Here is a 16,337-nt window from a genome sequence, read left to right as displayed (position 1 = left end):
AGAGGAGGTTAACATGAAAGGAGATACGACCTGCTAACCCAGTCTCTTTGGTATCCATGATATAGTTATTGCTTTCGGCAGATTTATTCCTCATGAACTAGTCTTACTATGTGGGGTTCATAGCAATGATTGGACACAAATATTAGCCGGTTCACTTGCCCAAGTAAAACACTTGAGCCTTCAAAAAGTCTAATGTGGCCAGGTGTGGTGGTTCATGCCTGTAATCCCAGCACTTCAGAAGGCCAAGGTGAGCGGATCACCTGAGGTCAGGAGTTCAAGACCAGCCTGGCCAACATGGTCAAAACCTGTCTGTACTAAAAATACAAAAATTAGTTGGGCGTGGTTGTGCATGCCTGTAATGCCAGCTACTCAGAAGGCTGAGACAGGAGAATCGCTTGAACCTGGGAGGTGGAGGTTGCAGTGAGCTGAGATCATGCCACTGAACTCCAGCCTGGGTGACAGAGTGAGACTCTGTCTCAAAAAATAAAATTAAAAAAAATTAAAAATACGCCGGGCACGGAGACTGACACCTGTAATCCCAGCACTTTGGGAGGCCGAGGTGGGCAGATCACAAAGTCAGGAGTTTGAGATCATCCTGGACAACATAGTGAAACCCCATCTGTACTAAAAAAATACAAAAAAATTAGTTGGGCGTGGTGGTGGGCGCCTGTAATCCCAGCTACTCAGGAGGCTGAGGCAGGAGAACTGCTTGAACTGGGGAGACGGAGATTGCAGTGAGCTGAGATTGTACCACTGCATTCCAGCCCAGGCAACAGTGCAAGACTCCGTCTCAAAAAATAAATAAATTTAAATAAAATAAATAAAAAATAAAAGCCTAATGTTACTACGAGACTTTCTTCTTAAACGCAGTGCTGAGCCTATGAGCCAGGAGGTTTTCCTCCCAGCGGTGTGTGGGCATGCACAGTGCGTTTGGTGGGGAGGACAACAGGAATAATCACAATAAGAACAAGATCAATAACAATAAGGATTAATCATAATGAGAAATCAAAGTAAGAACAGCCTCACACTAATGCTATTCTTGTAACTATGTAACCCCATGCCATGTGAAACAGGAGATTTGTATAAATTATCAAAGTCAGGCCACGTGTTCTAGTTTTTTCTTTTCTTTTCAAGGTGGAGTCTCCCTCTGTTGCCCCAGATAGAGTGTAATGGCACAATCTCCACTCACTGCAACCTCCACCTCCTGGGTTCAAGTGATTATTCTGCCTCAGTCTCCCAAGTAGCTGAGACTACAGGCACGTGCCACCATGCCTGGCTAACTTTTGTATTTTCAGTAGAGACAGGGTTTCACCACGTTGGCCAGGATGGTCTCGATCTCTTGACCTCGTGATCCTCCTGCCTTATTCTCCCAAAGTGCTGGGATTACAGGTGTGAGCCACCGCGCCCAGCCATATTCTAGTTTATTATACAGGTGAGTAAGGATCTGCCGGTGGAGTAGGAGGAAAGAGGGTGGTGTCTATTCCTAATTTAGAATAAACATTTGTATTTATTGCATATTTGTAGATTATAAATTTGTAAACATTTATTGCATATTTGTAGATTATAGCAAGTGAAATTAACTGGGATTAAAATGTTTGAAAAAACACGTTTGTTACAGTGTGGGAGTTTTCTTAATGTTAGTCTTAAAGCATGTATTGCCTTCATGATCACATAAATAAATATTATAAAATATTTCAAACATCGAGCTTAATGAATTATTTAAAGCAAATAAACACGAAACCACCCTATACAGGTCAAGTAATGACCCATCCATTCCCAAGGGCTACTTCCCAGCGTCTGTCTTCCATAAAAAGTAGCCATTGCCTTTATAGTTATTTGAGCAGTTCCCTTTTTATCTTTTTATCTACACATGTACCACTAAAATTGTGATTTAGATTTTTCTACGTTTGAACTTTATATGGATGGAATCATCCAGTATTCATTCTTTTCTGTCTGCTTCACTTAATATTATGTTTGTAAACTTCGCTCATGTTGCATGTAATTATAATTCATCATTTTCCTGAGAACACATGGGAACAGGGTGGGGGGACATCACATATCGGGGCCAGGTGGGGGGTGGTGGGGAAGGGGAGGGAGAGCATTAGGACAAATACCTAATGCCTGTGGGCTTTAAAACCTAAATGATGTCTTGACAGGTGTAGCATACCACCATGGCACATGTATACCTGTATAACAAACCTCCACGTTCTGGACATATATCCCGGAATTTAAAGTAAAATTTAAAAAATAAAAGAAAATGATTTGTGAATAAATTCTGCTCTGCACCCTCCAGAGTCAGGGAGAAGGGTCCCACACTGGGACTGCCAGCTAACCCTGCTTCAAGACCACAACCAGGACCACTCCAGTGCCAGGAAGGGAGGAGGGGCAAGGGCGTGTAAAATCATCACAAAACTATCCACTGTTTTGAAGTGACTTTTTTCTTGGTTCAGTATTTATTTGGTTGCTATAAACTTTTTATTGTTTTCCATAGTTCTGACAAAATTGGTCCTGGCAGTTTCTGCTTATTTTTTAAACTTTTTGTGAGGTGGAAATTAGAACTTATGCCCATTCTACCATTTTGCTGACAAATCATTCTTCAGTTTCCTGTATATTGATATTTAGTTTCTATTTCCTTCTGCTTTGTGGTTAGTTATCTTTGGCAGGCGAGGGACAGGAATTTTCATCAATTGAAGTATTTTGATATTCTGCTTCCCTCTTATGGCATATTACATTGATTAATATAAATAAATATTATAAAATATTTCAATAACAAGTGATGTAATGGAGGAATGGTAATATTTTGCCTAGTTTGCTAAGCTTCTTAGTACATATTCATCCTCTTCTATTACAGTAAAGTATAGTTTCTTTCATAACCTAGATGAAAAGGACACATCTCTAGAAACATACAAACTACCAAACTAACTCAATAACAAGTAAAATATCTGATAACTCAAGAACAAGTTAAATATCTGAATAGACCTAAAATAAGATACTGAATCCGTAACTAAAAACTTCTCAGCAAAGAAAAGGCTGGGATAAGATGGCTTCAATGGTGCATTCCACCAAACATCTAAAGAATACTTTACATAGTATTTCATGGTATATATGTGCCACATTTTCTTTATCTAATCTATGATTGATGGGCATTTGGGTTGGATCCAGGTCTTTGCTACTGTAAACAGTGCCACTATGAACAGTCGTGTGCATGTGTCCTTATAGTAGAACGATTTATAATCCTTTGGGTATATACCCAGTAACAGGATTGCTGGGTCAAATGCTATTTCTATTTCTAGATCCTTGAGGAATCGCCACACTGTCTTCCATGATGGTTGAACTAATTTACACTTGCACCAGCAGTGTAAAAGTGTTCCTATTTCTCCACATCCTCTCCAGCATCTGTTGTCTCCTGATTTTTAATGATCGCCATTCTAACTGGCGTGAGATGGTATCTCAATGTGGGTTTTGATTTGCATTTCTCTACTATGCAGCCATAAAAAAGGATGAGTTCAAGTCCTTTGCAGGGACATGGATGAATCTGGAAACCATCATTCTCAGCAAACTGACACAAGAACAGAAAACTAAACACCACATGTTCTCACTCATAGGTGGGTGTTGAACAATGAGAACACAAGGACATAGGGAGGAAAACATCACACACTGGGGTCTGTTGGGGGTTGGGGGGCTAGGGGAAGGCTATCGGGGGTGGTGAGATTGGGGAGAAATAACACTGGGAGAAATATCTAATGTAGGTGACAGGGGGATGGAGGCAGTAAACCACCATGGCACGTGTATACCTATGTAACAATCCTGCAAGATCTGCACATATACCCTAGAAATTAAAGTATTTTTAAAAGAATAATTTACATTGGTCCTCCTGGTTGGTTTTTAAATAAACAATCAATTGTCCTATTCTCATTTAATATGTTAAATCATATAGGGAGCACAGTCAAATAAGAAATGGTGCTAAACTTTCTTTGAGTTATATGTGAATAAGTGTGTTATTAAAGTATGTTCCAAAATTGTAAGAAATTCCTACAATTCTGATATGTCTTCGTATACGTTATCAGTAGTCATTATAATGATGTTAAACTGTATGACACAGAAATAAATTTCCTTGTCAATTGTGTCTTTAGGCAGGATGTAGTGGCTCATGGCTATAATCCCAACATTTTGGGAGGCTGAAATGGGTGGATCACTTGAGGTCAGGAGTTCAAGGCCAGGCTGGCCAACATGGTGAAACCCTGTCTCTACTAAAAATACAAAAAAAAAAAAAAAAGTTTAGCTGGGCGTAGTGGCAGGCATCTGTAATCCTAGCTACTTGGGAGGCTGAGGCAGGAGAATTGCTTAAACCCAGGAGTCGGAGGTTGCAGTGAGCTGAGATTGAACCATTGCACTCCAGTCTGGGCAAAGGAGCAAGATTCTGTCTCAAAATAAAGAAAATCTTTAACCATGGCTGTTCTAAGCCTTTCGTCATTCACAATTATTGTTTTACTCTGATTCCTCTCAAAAAGTGGTTTATAATCAGCTACCGTCCAAAATTTGCTTCTGCTTTAAGGAATTTCATGGAAAGAATTATGACAAGTACTCATGAATCCAGGATTCTGTTAACTTTGGAGATCACACCACTGGAGTGCGTAAAAACTCCCAGGGCTCTAAAAAAAAGCTGATGCATTCATGAGGGTTGCTAATCCAGCATCAAGGGGAATAATAACTACATGGGACTAAACTGATAAAGGACAGAGATATTTTTAATAACTTTTTTGTTTGAAACACTGATGATTCTTTTTATGTTTTGTTTTCCAGAGTTAAGAAAACTTTTTTCTTTTGAGCTATTCATAGCTTACAAAAATCGGGTAAATATACCTTTGTGGGCAAATTTGAAGTATTTGCCTTTCTCACTACTGGATTTCTCCAAAATTTGAAAACTGTGAGTATTCTTAATTTATGACAAAATAGTTATTTGCATAAGTTCAGTAAGAATCTGTTTTATTTTATAACAGGATGTACTTAGATACACTGGCTATTCTAGCCAGGCTTTGACTGGAATGGCATATTTCCAGAGATGACCAGACTGCTTTGAGGAATTGAGATTAACTTTATAACACTGATAAAAAGCCCTCTGGAAAGTCTGGCATGATTCCTTGTCTACACAGTTCCCTTACATGGTTTCTGTCCTTGCAGTAAAGAATGTCATTTTCTGACAGGGCCATGAGCCTCAGTATATTTTGGGAACTCAAGAAGAGAAAAATTAACCCAGTTCGTACAGGTATTATAGATACAGTCTGATGGCAAATACTTGGCTTGGCTTCCTCGCCCTAAGACTTTTAAAAATCTAATTCAAAATTTCTTATAAAAGTTCCAGCAAAGCCAACTTTTATTTATTTATTTTTATTATTATTATTTTTAAATTTTTTATTGCATTTTAGGTTTTGGGGTATGTGAACAGAACATGCAAGACAGTTGCGTAGGTACACACATGGCAGTGTGTTTTGCTTCCTTTCTCCCCTTCACCCACATTTGGCATTTCTCCCCAGAAAGCCAACTTTTAAAAGCCTATATGGCCGTTCACGATGCTCATTGCATTTTATGCAAGTAATCAGGCCAAGTATCATAAGCCCCAAATTGATTGTGCAACTATGCATCTGACAAGGGTCTAATATCCACAATCTACAAGGAACTGAAACAATTCAACAAGCAAAAAAACAAATAACCCAAATAAAACATGGGCAAAAGAAACAAACATTTCTCAAAAGAAGACATACAAATAACCAAAAGATATATGAAAAAACGCTCAATATCACCAATCATCAGAGAAATGCAAATAAAAACCACAAAGGAATATCATCTCATGTCAGTCAGAATGGCAATTACTAAAAAGTCAAAAAACAGATGCTGACGAGGCTGTGGAGAAAAGGGAACACTTATACACATTTGTGAGAATGTAAATTCATTCAGCAACTGTGGAAAGCAGTTTGGAGATTTCTCAAAGAACTTAAAATGGAACTACCATTTGACCCATCAATCTCATTACTAGGTATATACACAAAGCAAAATAAATCATTCTACTAAAAGACACACACATTTGTATGTTCATTGCAGCATCATTTACAATAGCAAAGACATAGAATCAACCTATGTGCCAATCAATGGTGGACTGGATAAAGAAAATGTGGTACGTATACACCATGGAATACTATACAGCCATAAAAAGGAATGGACTTACAATGTGGATGCAGCTGGAGGCCATTATCCTAAGCCAATTATTGAAGAAACAGAAAATCAAATACTACACATTCTCACTTATAAATGGGAGCTAAACATTGGGTACTCATGACACCAGAGGGAGGAAGAAAGGAGCAGGGAAGGAGTTGAAAAACTATTGGGTACTATACTCATAACCTGGGTGATGGAATCAATCACACCGCAAACTTCAGTGTCATGAAACATACTCATGTAACAAATCTGCACGTGCCTTCTGAATCTAAAAGTTGAAATTATAATTTTTAAAAATTTACAAATAAATTGGTCTTGCTGAGATTTATTTTCTGTAAAAATTGAGAAGAAAAAAAATTATGCATGAGAAGAAAACAACATATGTATCTGTTATTAGGTCCTATCTTTGTACATTGTTTTTGATTTTTTTTCCCTATAATTTGGAATAAAGCTTAAACGATTTCCTGCTTACAAGTCACTAAAGGACTGGGTTTTAATTTTCTTCATGATGTTTTTAATTGACTCTCCAATCAGTTTTTTCCTTTCATTCTGGCAGACAAATTTTCCTTTTAACTATAATCCTTATGTACATTATGTTTCTATTATGTATGCTTTACCTCTGAGAAAATGGAATTCATAGCACACCAAAGACTAGAGATGATTCAACAAGTGACATCAGTTAGAGATAAATGACTTTGAGGACTACTCAGAAATGAGCTTTGCCAGTGACGACGAACACACTTAACACTTTCAAGATGAAAGGTTTTTAATCAAAAAGGGAGAAATAAGAACTTTTATCTGAAGAATGTGGATCTTTTTAAATTATCAGGCCCCTAGAGAGACATTAAAATGAGACAGCTGCCAGGTGTGGTGGCTCATGCCTGTAATCTGAGCATTTTGGGAGGCCGAAGTGGTTGGATCATCTGAGGTCAGGAGTTTGAGACCAGCCTGAACAACATGGAGAAACTCCATCTCCGCTAAAAATACAAAAAAATTAGTCGGGCATGGTGGTGCCTGCCTGTGTAGTCTCAGCTACTCAGGAAGCTGAGGCAGGAGAATCACTTGAACCTGGGAGGAAGAGGTTGTGGTGAGCCAAGATAGTGCCATTGCACTCCAGCCTGGGCAACATGACTGAAACTCCATCTCAAAAAAGAGAGACAACTATCAAATCCTACTTCCACCTTGAGCTATGTACTTACCCCTTGAAATTGCTAGATATTGCCACAAGTATTTACAAATTAACTTAATAATACACATCAGACACTATAACCCGCACCCTATATCTTAACGATAGCCAATCAATAATCAACGTTACTTCTGAAAACCAATAGGAATTCTTGATAAAAAAAAAGCTTTGCATCAGCCCACTCACTGTCCTCCCTTTTGCCTTTAAAATCCTCTTCTAACTGCTACTAATTGCAATGGACAAGGCTAGAATCTAATAACAAGTGCACTATAGTTTTCTTTTGAAGCATAATTTCTTCCTCCAGTTCTCCATTTTTACCAAAAAATTAATCTCTGCTTATACTAATTTTACCACAGTTTCTTCCTTTTAGGTAAACAGGATTATACCACATGACCAAGTGGGATTTTCCCAAGGAATGCAAGGCTGACTCAACATACAAAAATAAATCAACACACTGTAACATGTTAACTGAATAAAGGGGAAAACACATGACAACCTCGATTGAAGTAGAAAAAGCTTTTGATAAAATATGACACCCTTTCAAGATGAAAACACTCAACAAAGTAGAAATTTAATGGCATTGCCTCAACATGGTTATGGGCAGCTATGAAAATCTCACAGATAATGTTATATACTCAATGGGGAAAGGCTGAAAAATCTCCTAAAATCAGAAACAAGACAAAGGTGTCTAGTTTAATCACTTCTATTCAATTTTATATTGGAAGTCCTAGTCAGAACAATTAGGCAATCAATCAATCAACATCATCCAAATTGTAAAGGAAGAGGCAAAACTACCTCCATTTGCAGAGGACAAATCTTACAAATAGAAAATCCTAAAGAACTAACAAGAGCTAATAAATTCATCAAAGTTGCAGAAAGCAAGATCGACATACAAAAATTAATTGTATTTCGGCCAGGCATGGTGACTCACACCTGTAATCTCAGCACTTTTGGAGGCTGAGGCAGATGGATCACTTGAGTTCAGGAGTTCGAGACCAGCCTGGCCAACATGGCAAAACCCTGTCTCTACTAAAAATGCCAAAATTAGTGGGGTGTGATCGGGTGCCTGTAGTCCTAGCTACTTGCGAGGCTGAGGTACAAGAACTCCTTGAGCCCAGGAGGTGGAGGTTGCAGTGAGCCAAAATTATGCCACTGCACTTCAGCCTGGGCAACAGAGTGAGACCCTGTCTCAAAAAAAAAACAAAAAACAAAAAAACAAAGTTATATTTCTAATCACTAGAAATGAACAATTGTAAAAGGAACTTAAGAAAACAATTCCATTTACAATCACATCAAAACGAAAAAAATACCTAGGAATAAACTAAAGAGATACAAGGCTTCTACACTAAAAACTATAAAACATTGCTTAAAAGAAAATATAGAAGACCTAACTAAATGTAAAGGCATCCCATGCTCACAGACTGAAAGACCTAATATTGTTAAAATGGCAATATTCCCCAAAGTCGAGCAAGCCCCAACTTCCTTTTTATGCAGAAATGAATAAGTTGATCCTAAAATTCATATGGAATTACAAGGAACACTGAATAACCAGGCAATCTTGAAAAGAAGAACAAAGTGGGAGGTCTCACACTTCCCAATTCCAACATGTTCTACAAAGTGACACTAATCAAAACAGTATGGTATTGACATAAGCACAGACGTATAAATCAATAGAATAAAGACTCCAGAAATAAACCCATACATCTACGATCAGTTGACTTTTGACAAGGGTGCCATGCTCATTCAATGGGGAAAAGTGTCAAACAATTAGCCACATGCAAAACAATGTGGCTACGTATATCAATACAAAAATTAACTCAAAATTAATCAATGAGCCAAATGTAAGAGCCAAAACAATAAACACTTAGAAAAAATCATAGCAGCAAATCTTCATGATCTGGGTTTAGCAGTGCATTCTTAGATATAACACCAAAATAATATATCTATAAAATGAGTTTCGTCAAAATAAAAACACTTTTGAGCATCAAGGACACTATTAAGAAAATGAAAAGATAACCCATAGAATGAAATAAAGTATTAACAAATCGTATCTCTCTAAGGGCTTCATATCCGGAATATATAAAGCACCATTATAACTCAACAGCAAAAAGACAACCCAATTAAATAATGGGCAAAATGATCTAAACGGACATTTCCCCAAAGCAATTATACAAATGGCTAACAAGCACATGGAAAGATGCACATTGGTCGGGTGTGGTAGTTCAAGGCTGTAATCTCAGCACTTTGGGAGGCAGAGGTGGGCGGATCACCTGAGTTCAGGAGTTTGAGACCAGCCTGACCAACATGATGAAACCCCATCCCTACTAAAAATAGAAAAATTAGCCGGGCATGGTGGTGGGCACCTGTAGTCTCAGCTACTCAGGAGGCTGGGGCATGAGAATCATTTGAACCTGCGAAGTGGAGGTTGCAGTTAGCCAAACCAGCCTGGGCGTCAGAGCGAGACTTTATCAAAAAAAGAAAAGAAGAAGGAAAGAAGGAAGGAAGGAAAGAAAGAAGAGAGAGAGAGAGATACCAAAAAAAGGAAGGAAGAGAAATGTCCAGAAAAGAAATGTCCAGAACCTATAAAGCCACAAACAAAAAAGTCGATTTGTAGTTGGGAGCTGGGAGAGGCAGGGCGAAGCGGGGAATGGGGTGTAACTGAATGAGTCCAGGGTTTATTTGGGGGTTGATGAAAACGGGATTAGATTGTGGTGGTGGTGGTGGTGGTGGTCGCACAACATCGTGAACATACTAAAAGCCACTGAACTGTAAACTTCGAAAAAGTAAAAATGGTGAAATTTATGTTATTTGAATTTTACCTCAATTTTCTAAAAACAAAAAAGAAGCCCGATGAAATGGATAAAATGTTATTTCTCCATTACTCATGAGATGCAGAGGTCATGTCAGTTGCCTCAATCCAACTAGCACTGAAATTGACTACACGTCCCAAACCCTCTATCTAGCAAAAAAAAAAAAGTTCAAATTCAACCCTAAGTCCCTATGAGTTTTCGTCTGTTGGAGGGACGCGCTTTGGCGCTCTGCGCACCGACTGAGGGCAGCGGGTAGGCGCCCCCCAGCCCGGCGTCCGGAGCAGCGGCCAGCGCAGGGTACACGGGTAGGACGAGGACAGGCCGGGTCTCCCAAGCACTCACTGCTCAGGCCTCGCAGCCGCCTGCGCCGCTGCGAGGCGCACGTCCACCGGGTTGGGGTTCCTCCTCCCAACGCCCCCCCTCGCCCTCCCCAAAAACCCGCCGCGCATACGCCAGTGGGCAGCTCTGTGGCCTGATCCTGCGCGGACCCGCCAGGGGCGGGCCAGGAGGCGGGGAGCCGGAGACGCGCGGGGGAAACCCGGATGGGAGCGTGGGGAGCTGGGAACGCGCGGAAGGGGCCCGGGGCGCGCGGAGTAGCCTGGAGCGCCGCCTCCGTGCCCCCACCGCCCCACCCCGCGCATGCTCCCGAGAGCCCCAGCCCACCCTTCTCAGGCTTCCCAAGTATTTCATCGCTTGCTTCTCCTGGCCCGCCGCTCAGTGCGCGCCCTCTAGGACAACAGAGGTAAGGGGTTAAGAGGAATTAGACACCGGCCTTGGCGGCAACATTCAGTAGAAAGCCAACTCAATAGTCAAAATAAAGACTTTTATGCAATCTTTTAAATTTTTTTTGAGACGGATTTTCACTCTTGTTTCCCAGGCTGGAGTGCAATGGCGCGATCTGCGCTCACCGCAACCTCTGCCTCCTGGGTTCAAGCGATTCTCCTGCCTCAGCGTCCCCAGTAGCTGGGATTACAGGCATGCACCACCACGCTCGGCTAATTATATATTTTTAGTAGGGACGGGGTTTCTCCATATTGGTTAGGCTGGTCTCGAATTCCCGACCTCAGGTGATCTGCCTGCCTCGGCCGCCCAAAGTGCTGGGATTTGAGGTGTGAGCCACCACGCCCTTAAATTTTTTGAATAAAATGTAAACATAAAAGTTCATGAGGAACTTTTTAAAATAAAATGTAAACATAAAAGTTCATAAGGAGCTATATTGGCGTCGACAGCAAAAGGAAAAATCAGTAATCCTAAACTGTCTTTAAAATTTTTATACACTTTGTATAAAAATTTTATACACATCTTTAAAAATTATTTTTTAATGTTTTGGCATTGACTTTTATTTTAAATATTGCATTTAGATGTTTTAGTTTAATATTTATCATGACTACTGAGTGCGTCCCATAAATTTTATGCCATAGGTGAATACCCTAGTATGTACTTGCCTCACCGTGATACAGCTCTGCCTTGCTGTCATCTTCACTGTGGCGGTAGCAGGAGTCTAGGGAGGTGCAAGTAACCCCCTCCTTCGCAGGGTCTGATAGGGGTTAATAGGGAATTTCCAGAGGCTCAAGCACAGGGGCTTATAAGCCCCTCAGGCTTGTCCCAGTACAGTGTCTCAGGGGAGGGCAGAGAAAAGAGATTTACACCAACTTTCTCAATACTGACCCCTGCATTACTAAAAAGTTTATTAATCTTTCTGTTGTCATGATTATAACAATTTCATAATTTTAACAATAATAAGAAACCTCAACAATATCTAATATTTAATATGCTACTTATTAATAATACTTATTATTGGAGGTTTGGGATAGTTAGTTCTCTGTGCCTCTGGTCTCAACAGAACTGATAGAACCAAGACGAGTTTTCTCAGTGCTACTTTACTGAGGACCTAGATGATGTGAACCAAAGCTTTATAAGAAAGACAGTTTGAGATGATTTGCAGACTTGTCCTGTTTCAACAGGATTCGCTGGAGCGAATTCCTATTATTGAGGTTTCTTATTTTGTTATTGTTAAGATAATGAAATTACTATTATAAAAATGACTTAATAGAAAGAAGATTAATAAACTTTCTAGTAATGCAGGAGTCAGAAATAAGATTTCTATTTAATCAGGGCTAAATTCTTAATTTACCATGGAAGCAAATAAATATCTGGCTTTCTTATTTCATATCTCTTTTAGTTGATGAGTATTTGGTTTTGCTTTTTTTCTCCTTGTTAACTTAAACACACACACACACACACACACACACACAATTTATAAATTTAGAAAGGAGGAGACTTACTTGTAAGGGTTACAGCCTGCAAGGAATAATACTGCATCATGGGAAGCATCTGCCTATAAAGACAATCTGAGACTGGGCAATTTACAAAAGAAAGAAGTTTATTATATTTACAGTTCACATGGCTGGGGAGGCCTCATAATCATGGTGGAAGGCAAGGAGAAACAAGTCACATGTTATGTGGATGGCAACAAGCAAAGAGAGAGCTTGTGCAGGGAAACTCCCATTTTTAAAACCATCAGATCTCTTGAGACCCATTCCCTATCATAAGAACAGCACAGGAAAGACCCACCCCCATGATTCAGTCATCTCCCACCAGGTCCCTCCTACAACACATGGGAATTATGGGAGCTATAAGATGAGATTTGGGTGGGGACACGGAGCCAAACCATATCACATGCCTTGGCCAAGATCAGAGACAGGCACTTTGAAGGAGGAGGGTTGGGGTAGGAGCTTTATGCTGAACAGGTTGGCTAAATATACATATTCAACAGGTGATAGAAGAAGCTATGAATATTCATGAAAGTGGTCCTGATGCATGCATATTTAACAAACATGCATGTTACATCATCAACTCATCTTCAAATGTTTTACAATTCAGCTTGATACATCAAAAGGTCTTTTCAGGACATGAAGGCATGCAAGTGTGCACCCTCTGTAAGTCAGCCAGAACCATTCTATGGTTGGTAATCTTATCAGGAGACTTCAGTAACAATTGTGTTACTGAAATCAGTCTTTTGTCCAATCAAGTTGCAGTTATGGAACAAGGGGTCAGTTAGTCAGTATCTGTGTACTGGATGAGTTGTGATTGTTTTAATATTGCCTATCTTCAACCAGGCATGGTGGGTCACACCTTGTAATCCCAGCTACTTTGGGAGGCTGAGGCAGGTGGGTCACTCAGGTTAGGAGTTTGAGACCAGTCTGGCCAATGTGGCAAAACCCCATCTCTACTAAAAATACAACAACAACAAAATTAGCTGGGTGTGGTGGCACACACCTGTAATCCCAGCTACTCAGGAGGCTGAGGCGGGAGAATCTCTTGAACTCGGGAAGCAAGGTTGCAGTGAGCCGGGATTGCACCACTGCACTCCAGCCTGGGCAACAGAGAGGGACTCCATTTCAAAGCAAAACAAATTATGTGTTGTGTGTGTATGTATAGCCGTCTACCCTATTTTTTTTTTTTTTTTTTTGAGATGGAGTCTTGCTCTGTTGCCCAGACTGGAGTGCAGTGGCTTGATCTCAGCTCACTGCAACCTCTACCTCCTGGATTCAAGTGATTCTCCTGCCTCAGCCTCCAGAGTAGCTGGAATTACAGGTGCACACCACCACGGCCGGCTAATTTTTGAATTTTTAGTAGAGATGGAGTTTCACCACATTGGCCAGGCTTGTCTCAAACTTCTGACGTTAAGCGATCTACCCTCCTCGGCTCCCAAAGTGCTGGTATTACAGGTGTGAGCCACTGCGCCCGGCCATGTTGCCTGTCTTCATTAAGCAGGGCTAGGGGAAGGAAAAACAAAAATATTCTTTATCTTCAAGAAAGTGCTTGTTTAGTTACTAGAGAAAATGAAAAACTTTGTGGCGGTTGGAACATAGTTCTTTTCTTTAAGTGTAAGGGTGGGTGACTTAAGTCTGGCCTGGCATGGCCTTTGATCCTGTTTGTAATTTGTTATTGTATTGTCACAGAGAGTCTGTTCTGTCAGTCTTGTGATCTCTGTTTTAACATTAAGTCTGCTGAGTTGTGTCTAACCTCCATAATGGAGAGGATGTAATGAGGCATGTCTGACTTCCCATCCCGTCATGACTGGAAACTAAGTCTTTAAGGTTTTTCTGGGGTCCCCTTGGCCCAGAGGGGGTTCATGCAGCAGTTGGGGGGTGTAGGATTTTATTTTTAGTTTATATTCACTAAAACAAAGGGCCAAACAGAGTCCCAATCTGTTGCATAGGCTGAACTGCAGTTGGTGCAATCTCGGCTCAGTGCAGCCTCTGCCTCCAGCGTTCCAGCGATTCTCCTGCCTTAGCTGCCCAGGTAGCTGGGATTACAGGCATCCACCACTATACCTGGCTAATTTTTTATTTTTAGTAGAGACAGGATTTCACCATGTTGACCAGGCTGGTCTCAAACTCCTGACCTCAGGTAATTTGCCCTCTTGGGCCTCCCAAAGTGCTGGGATTACAGGCATGAGCCACCATGCCAGGGCTATATCTCTGTATTTTCTAAACCAAATAAATGTTATGTAATAATAATGCTAACAACACACATAATGGCCCAGAAACATTTCCATAAGCCTGGCGGCTCTGGGCATAAATTTCTAGGGGTGGTGAACTGAAGAAACAAAATTGTGTTACTGAAATCAGTTTTTCCCAACCACCAGCATCAGCATCTTCTCTCTCTCTCTCTCTCTCTCTCTCTCTCTCTCTCTCTCTCCCTCCTCTCTCCCCCTCTAGCTCTCTCTCTCAATAAGTGTTCACTTATTATGTGGCTACTCTGTGCCAAGCACTGTTTCTAAATACGTAATGTACAATTTCTCATATCATTGGTACTGATTTTGACACTACTCATCCACCATTTTTATTGTGATGTGACCATTTCCTACAAAACGCCTTATATAGCTTCTAGTCAAAATACCACAAAGCACCACTTAAGCAGTTCTGCCTCTTGACCTGTCTTCCAGGCTCTGCTCTCACTCATCTGTCTCTATGGGCAGAAGACCCCTCTTCCTAAATGCTTATTCTCTTGGAGCATGTAATTTCTTTCCTGGGAATCATCTTTTTTTTTTTTTTTTAGATGGAGTCTCACTCTGTCGCCAGGCTGGAGGGCGGTGACAGGATCTCTGCTCACTGCAACCCCCAGTTTCAAGCGATTCTTCTGTCTCAGCCTCCCGAGTAGCTGGGACTACAGGCATGCACCACCATGCCCAGCTAATGTTTGTATTTTTAGTGGAGACGGAGTTTCACCATGTTGACCAGGATGGTCTTGATCTCTTGACCCCATGATCTGCCTCAGCCTCCCAAAGTGCTGGGATTACAAGCATGAGCTACCGCACCCAGCCAGGAATCACCATTCTTATTTGCCTGACTCCAAGAATCATTCTCAGTTTTATCTCCTGATGCTCCTAGACCTCAGCACCTTATTCCAGCTCAGCAGATCTGGCAACTCACTGTTCCACAGCTGTTCAACATGCCTTCCACCCCAGAGCTTCGCTTGGCCTGAATGCCCTCTTTCTCTCGTGCTGCCAAAGTAGCTTAATGATTAGGAATATAATTCTGAAGTCCACCCAAGGGCAAAACCAACTCCTCTGCTGATTTGCTGCATGATCTATAACTAAATTCCTTCCCTTCTTAGAGCCTCCAATGGACAGTAAAACTAATAACAACACCTCCCTACCTTAGATGTTGTTGTATAATTAAATGAGATAATGTACATAAAGTGCATGGTGCGGTATCTGGTACATAGTGAAGATCAATAACCTGTTGATGTGATCATTGCTGTCAACGCTGTTATTATTTTAGAACTTGGTTTCTCTCCACTTCTTCATGAAGCCCTTATCTAACCACTCCAGGTCAAGATAGTCTCTCTTTTCTTTGAATTAACTTATTTTTCCTATCACTGGTTGATGGCTAGAATTTATTGCCTTAAGCTTTACATCATTCCCTTCTTATTTTATTTCCCCAATTTCAGGTAAAAAAAACTCCTTGAAAGGCCGGGTGCGGTGGCTCAAGCCTGTAATCCCAGCACTTTGGGAGGCCGAGGCGGGTGGATCACGAGGTCAACAGATCGAGACCATCCTGGTCAACATGGTGAAACCCCATCTCTACTAAAAATACAAAAAATTAGCTGGGCATGGT

At 40.7% G+C, this 16,337-nt stretch overlaps 1 long non-coding RNA gene across 1 annotated transcript; it reads left to right on the top strand.

The window, feature by feature from the left end:
- The first annotated feature begins 10,873 nt into the window (after positions 1-10,873).
- LOC144578595 (uncharacterized) lies at positions 10,874-15,974 on the top strand. Its single transcript, XR_013524713.1, has 2 exons — positions 10,874-10,951; positions 15,277-15,974. It is a non-coding gene; the product is annotated as an uncharacterized LOC144578595 (long non-coding RNA).
- The last annotated feature ends 363 nt before the right edge of the window (positions 15,975-16,337 follow it).

Source organism: Callithrix jacchus, chromosome 12 (genome assembly GCF_049354715.1).
Source record: "Callithrix jacchus isolate 240 chromosome 12, calJac240_pri, whole genome shotgun sequence".
Lineage (NCBI taxonomy): Eukaryota > Metazoa > Chordata > Mammalia > Primates > Cebidae > Callithrix > Callithrix jacchus.
Note: the sequence above shows the minus strand (reverse complement) of the source record. Positions and strands in the feature narration are given on the sequence as shown.